This window comes from Malania oleifera, chromosome 1 (assembly GCF_029873635.1).
Source record: "Malania oleifera isolate guangnan ecotype guangnan chromosome 1, ASM2987363v1, whole genome shotgun sequence".
Classification (NCBI taxonomy): domain Eukaryota; kingdom Viridiplantae; phylum Streptophyta; class Magnoliopsida; order Santalales; family Ximeniaceae; genus Malania; species Malania oleifera.
The window spans coordinates 65,902,197-65,909,696 of NC_080417.1; positions in this window are offsets into that span (position 1 = coordinate 65,902,197).

Consider the following 7,500-nt stretch of genomic DNA (forward strand, 5'->3'; position numbering starts at 1 on the left):
CGTTGACATACTATGTGCAGTGTTGAAATTTAGATTGTTATCGTTGGGCATAGTGCACGGTGACACTAAACCACTTGTGGCCTTCCACATTATTGAGATTCGAATTTGTCATCTTTGGGCCATGTGGTGACATGCGTTGGCATCCATCGACATTCGGATTGGTCATCATTGCGCATAGTGCACGATGACACTAAACCACGCATGGCCTTACGCATTGTTGAGATCCATATTTGTCATCGTTGGGCCATGCGTTGACAAGCTGTATATAGTGTCGACATTCAGATTGCCATCGTTGGGCTATGCATTGACATACTATGTGCAGTGTCGACATTCAGATTGCAATCGTTGGCCCATGCATTGACATGATGCGTTGACATGTCAACGTTGAAGTACATTAACATAACCAAGGCGCCTATTGGATAAAGCACTAATTTTGTAAAATGGAGGCTGGATTCTCATGATTAATGCATGGCATGACACTGTATGGCATGGTTAGTGCATGGCCTAGTGTGCGTGGCTTGTACTTGACATGACACGACACGGCATGGCATGGCATGGTTAGTGCATGGTCTAGTGTGTGTGGCTAGTACTCAACATGACATGGCATAACATGGCACAACATGTCATGGTTAGTGCACGGCCTAGTGTGTGTGGCTAGTACATGACATGAGATAAGATAATATGACATAACATGAGATGAGATGATACGACATGACACGGCATGACATGACATGGCATGACATGACACGGCATGACATGACACGGCATGGCATGACACGTTATGGCATGGTTAGTGTATGGCCTAGTGTTTGTGGCTAGTACATGACATAAGATAAGATGATACGACATGACACGGCATGACATGGTTAGTGCATGGCATAGTGTGCTGGTATATAGTATGACACGACATGGCATGGTTAGTGCATGGCTAGTACACGACATGAGATGATACAACATGACACGGCATGACATGATACAACATGACATGACACGACACGACATGATATTACACGATATGGCATGGTTAGTGCATGACCTAGTGTGTGTGGCTAGTACATGACATAAGATGATATGGCATGACATGGCATGCGCATGACAAGACATGAGACGACATGACATGGCATGACAAGACATGGTTAGTGTATTACCTAGTGTGTTGGTATATGACATGACATGGCATGACATGACATGAAACAACATGGCATGACACGACGTGGCATAACATGAGACGGCATGACATGACACGACATGACATGATATAAGAGGGCATGACATGACAAGGCATGACATGACACGGCATGGCATGACATGGCATGCCAGGACACAACATGGAGTGACACGACATGCCAGATAAGACATGACATGAGACGACATGACATGAGATAACATGACACGACATGCCATGACATGGCATGACACGACATGCCATGACATGGCATGACACGACATGCCATGACATGGCATGACACGACATGCCATGACATGGCATGACATGACACGACATGACATGGTTAGTGAATAGCCAAGTGTGCTGGTACATGACATGACACGACATTACATGACACGATATGGCATCGTTAGTGCATGGCCTAGATTTCTGGTACATGACACGGCGTGACATGGTTAGTGCATAGCCTAGTATGTGTAGCTAGTACATGACATGACATGACACGACATGACATGACGCGACATGACATGACATGGTTAGTGCATGGCCTATTGTGCTGGTACATGACATGACACGACATGACATGAGACGACATGACATGACACGGCATGACATGGCACGGCATGGCATAACATGGTTAGTGTATGACCTAGTGTGCTGGTACATGACATGACACAGCATGACATGGTTAGTGCATGGCCTAGTGTGTGTGGCTAGTACTTGACATGACACGGCATGACATAACACGGCGTGGCATGACACGGCGTGACATGACACGACATAAAATGACACGGCATGATGTGACATGGTTAGTGCATGGCATAGTGTGTTAGTACATGACATGACACGACTTGACATGGTTATTACATGGCCTAGTGTGTGTGTGTGTGGCTAGTACTTGACATGACACAGCATGACATGACACGTCATACGATGACACGATATGCCATGACACGGCATGGCATGACATGACATGACATGTTTAGTGCATGGCCTAGTGTGCTGGTACATGACATGACACGGCTTGACATGGTTAGTACATGGCCTAGTGGGTTGGTACATGACATGACACGGCATGAAATGGTTAGTGCATGGCCTAGTGTGTGTGGCTAGTACTTGACATAAAATAGCATGACATGAGACGGCATGACACGACAAGGTATGACATGAGACGGCATGACATGACACGGCATGACATGACACAGCATGACATGACACGACATGACATGATTAGTGCATGATTACGCGCCGAAACTGCGTAATTGGACGCTTAACCCGGGCTTTACCGTTTATATTTTTAATTAAATGTCCAAATTTATTCAATATTTTAATAAAGTGTCAAAATCATCATTCTTGAATTTTATTGCACTATTTATGAGAATTTGGTAATTTTTTGTCACAGGAAAATTCCCGGGAATAAAAACCAACACCTGTTCGTATTTTGTACATAACTTTTCCATCCAAGCTCCGATTGAGACAATTCAAATTTCTAGAGAAAGAGAAAAGAATTATCTACAACTTTTGTGTTTTGAGTTTTGTGAGATATAGGCTCCATAAGAGAAAAATTTACAATGAACGGAGAATGAAAAAAATGAAAAAATATAGCAATTTGGGTTTCCTATTCGGGTCTAGGGCTTTCCCCCCTATCCTATTTAACCCTTCTCTTTCTCTTCCTGCAGAGGCAGCCCCCATGGCTCCCTATTCTCCTCTTTTCCTTCTTCTTCTTCTTCTTCTTCTTCTTTAGTTTGTTTTTTTTTTTTGGTTCTTTTCAATTCTATTTCTCTCCCCTTGTCTCTCTTCCTTCCCTTTATCTTTCCTCCCTCACTCTCCCCCTTTCCTCTGTTTCTCTTGGCCTCCTCTGCCCTCTTGCAGTATGGCCAGCCTCCTCCACCATCTTCAGCAGTCCCCAAGCACAGCAGAACACTAGCCGACTCCATAGTAGGACCACCAAAGCGCTGCAGCAACTTCTCCAGCACAGCAGCAACTTCACGGCTCCGTGGATTTGTTTCTCTCTCTTTCTTTTCCTTTCTTTCTTTCTTTTATTTACTTTTCTTTGAATCTTGGAATATTGAAGAAAGTTTAGTTTTTTTTTTAACGTTATTGGAGTTTTCTTTCTTTTTGTTTAAGTTGAGTAATGTTGGGTATTTCATTATTGTTAAATTAATCTCTTTGTTTATCTAATTGATAGTTATTTTAATTTAGCATTCTTAATTAAATTCAGATATTTTTTTTTGTCGAAATTCAATTTAGTTAGGGTCTATGATTAGTAAAGGTTGTGTTTTTATTGTGTTCCGTTATTGTTTACGTTTTTTTAAATTTCCGTTGAATTCATGTTTGCATTTAAATTGTGAGTCTTGATTTGATCTCTTAATTGTGCTAAAGGTTCGATTTTTAGTAGGTTCGGTTTTTTTTAGTATGTGTCTAGTTTAGTTTCTATTGTGTGTTTTTAATTCCATGTTCTAGGTTGCCATTTTTAATTAACGCGTGTCCCAGTATTTCCTTAAGTAGACTAGGGTTTTCATTATTATTATTTTAATTCCATGTTTAAAGTTTCCATTTTTAGTTAGTATGATCCAATGTTTCTCTAAGTAAACTAGGGTTTCTATTCTTGTTTTCTTTTATTTAGTGCATGTTAGTTTAGGGTTTTAAATTGCGTGTCATTTAATTTGTCAAAAGTGAAATTGAACCATTTAGAAAAACCCGAATCTGAATTGAGTTCAGTGCATTTTTAATTTTGATTGGAAGAACGTAAAATCTAAGATTAAAACGCATTCCCTAAGGAGACGATCTAGCCCTTGGGTTTAATATTACAAGACGTAACTCCTATACTTGGGATAGCTTTCGAGCTGCTCATTTTTCGAGTGAGTCAAGTTTCTAGCCCTTTGCTTTCATATTGAGGACAATGTTCCACTTTAGTTGGGGGGGATGAGCATTTGCATATGACACTGTGCACGTACACGTACCGGGTTTTTAAAAAAAAAACAAAACAAAAAAAAAATCAAAAAGAAGGAGAGAAAGAAAGGAGGAGTACTGAAGGATTACATTGCATTATGCCATGCTTAACACTGACTCATACCTTTCGCATACTTGCATATAACTTATGAATGACACACTTAAGTCAATCATGCATAGTTTTCTCTTTATATGATCTTATGACTCCATGAAGAATCGATTGGTAGTACATTCGTGTTAATTTGATTATATAATTTCCTGTATCTGCATGCATCTCACGAGACTAAATAAACACATTCACGTGATTCATTGCACTTAGGGTTTCCTGTGAGCACTGAGAGAGCACCCGTGGAGACTATGACACCTTGTGAGATATCCTTGAGCTATTTATCATCCTTTTGAGCGTTAATATCAAATCAGAGTTCATGGAACTCAATTTTCTTTTTTCTGGATGATTCCTTTGTACTCTAGTCCTTTTTTTTTTTTTTTTTTTAATTTGCTAGCCTAGAAGTGACACCTAGTGGGGAGATAGAAACTTAGGTCCTGTAGCCTACTCAAGATGTGAAGGCTGAGCCACCCCTAGAGATAGACTTAATTCATGAACTTCTATTCGAGCTCAATTCCCATTGATGGTATGAAGATTACAAAAGAAGTGTTATATTGTCCTTATTGATCAAGAAAAGACAGAAAATGAAGAATGAGTAGAAAAAAAAAAAAAGAATAAGCAATACACATGCGCATGAAATGAAAAGTCAATGCCGACCCAAATACATATCACAAAAAGTCAAGGACGACACATATTTTCCACATATGAAGATGCTTCAACCGGTTAATGCCTCATATGTATTCACGACAAGTTTGTAAGTAAGTTGATCTAGGGTGGTCTCGGTTGGATATGGCGAGTAGGTGAGAAGATGCTAGGGTGAAGGACTCGACACCTCATAGATAGGCTAGATCCTTTCCAGACTAGTCTACTCCATATACTTAGCGTTGTTCCTTTTAATATGTGGGAGGTTTGATCGCGACACTCCTCCTCACATATGATGAGTGAACCCATTTTCTTTGAGTGTTCTTGAGGGTATACCAATTAGGCCGAGTCAAAGCGACCGTTCTGTAGGTATCCACTGGCATCCTAGGTGTACTGAGTCACACACATTACACACACCTCAAGAGTCTACCTGTTTATACTCGAACTTATATGATTGCATTAACTCTAAATGTGCCACTGATTAACTTCATGTGAGTATAATGCTCTTAAATGACATATAAACGATGAAACTTGCATGGGTGACGTGTTTTGGAGTCGTGTGCATTGAATATGAACGAGCTTGTGTGAAATTCAGTTATGTTCTTGTATGTGAAGTGGTATAGTTATGTTACATATGCATTGATTTCATGATCACCGGAGTTTATAGTTGTAGATACAACCCTGAGATTCATTCACGTCATTTGCTAGAGACTAGAAAAATGTTAGTTGGGGGGTGTGATTACGCGCCGAAACTGCGTAATTGGACGCTTAACCCAGGCTTTACCGTTTATATTTTTAATTAAATGTCCAAATTTATTCAATATTTTAATAAAGTGTCAAAATCATCATTCTTCAATTTTATTGCACTATTTATGAGAATTTGGTAATTTTTTGTCGCAGGAAAATTCCCGGGAATCAAAACCGACACCTGTTCGTATTTTGTACATAACTTTTCCATCCAAGTTCCGATTGAGACGATTCAAATTTCTAGAGAAAGAGAAAAGGATTATCTACAACTTTCATGTTTTGAGTTTTGTGAGATATAGGCTCCATAAGAGAAAAATTTACAATGAACAGAGAATGAAAAAAATGAAAAAATATAGCAATTTGGGTTTCCTATTCGGGTCTAGGGCTTTCCCCCCTATCCTATTTAACCCTTCTCTTTCTCTTCCTGCAGAGGCAGCCCCCATGGCTCCCTATTCTCCTCTTTTCCTTCTTCTTCTTCTTCTTCTTCTTTAGTTTGTTTTTTTTTTGTTCTTTTCAATTCTGTTTCTCTCCCCTTGTCTCTCTTCCTTCCCTTTGTCTTTCCTCCCTCACTCTCCCCCTTTCCTCTGTTTCTCTTGGCCTCCTCTGCCCTCTTGCAGTATGGCCAGCCTCCTCCACCATCTTCAGCAGTCCCCAAGCACAGCAGAACACTAGCCGACTCCATAGCAGGACCACCAAAGCGCTGCAGCAACTTCTCCAGCACAGCAGCAACTTCACGGCTCCGTGGATTTGTTTCTCTCTCTTTCTTTTCCTTTCTTTCTTTCTTTTATTTACTTTTCTTTGAATCTTGGAATATTGAAGAAAGTTTAGTTTTTTTTTTAACGTTATTGGAGTTTTCTTTCTTTTTGTTTAAGTTGAGTAATGTTGGGTATTTCATTATTGTTAAATCAATCTCTTTGTTTATCTAATTGATAGTTATTTTAATTTAGCATTCTTAATTAAATTCAGATTTTTTTTTTTGTCGAAATTCGATTTAGTTAGGGTCTATGATTAGTAAAGGTTGTGTTTTTATTTTGTTCCGTTATTGTTTACGTTTTTTTAAATTTCCTTTGAATTCATGTTTGCATTTAAATTGTGAGTCTTGATTTGATCTCTTAATTGTGCTAAAGGTTCGATTTTTAGTAGGTTCGGTTTTTTTTAGTATGTGTCTAGTTTAGTTTCTATTGTGTGTTTTTAATTCCATGTTCTAGGTTGCCATTTTTAATTAACGCGTGTCCCAGTGTTTCCTTAAGTAGACTAGGGTTTTCATTATTATTATTTTAATTCCATGTTTAAAGTTTCCATTTTTAGTTAGTATGATCCAATGTTTCTTTAAGTAAACTAGGGTTTCTATTCTTGTTTTCTTTTATTTAGTGCATGTTAGTTTAGGGTTTTAAATTGCGTGTCATTTAATTTGTCAAAAGTGAAATTGAACCATCTAGAAAACCCGAATCTGAATTGAGTTCAGTGCATTTTTAATTTTGATTGGAAGAACGTAAAATCTAAGATTAAAACGCATCCCCTGAGGAGACGATCTAGCCCTTGGGTTTAATATTACAAGACGTAACTCCAATACTTAGGATAGCTTTCGAGCTGCTCATTTTTTCGAGTGAGTCAGTGCATGGCCTAGTGTGCTGGTACATGACACGGCACGAGCTAGTGCATGACATAGTATGTGTGGCTACCACATGACATGATAGGATAGGATAGGACATAGCATGACATGACATGATATAAATGAGGGTTTGCCCTCCTCCCACAAACATCATTAGTGGGAGCATGCGAAGGCCTTCTTGTACCAACACACAGTTCACCCTCATCCCGTTCGGGTGCATGTTGGCATAATCGGTGGGCGGGTCCATTTGGTAGCATCTTGGGGATAAGAAAG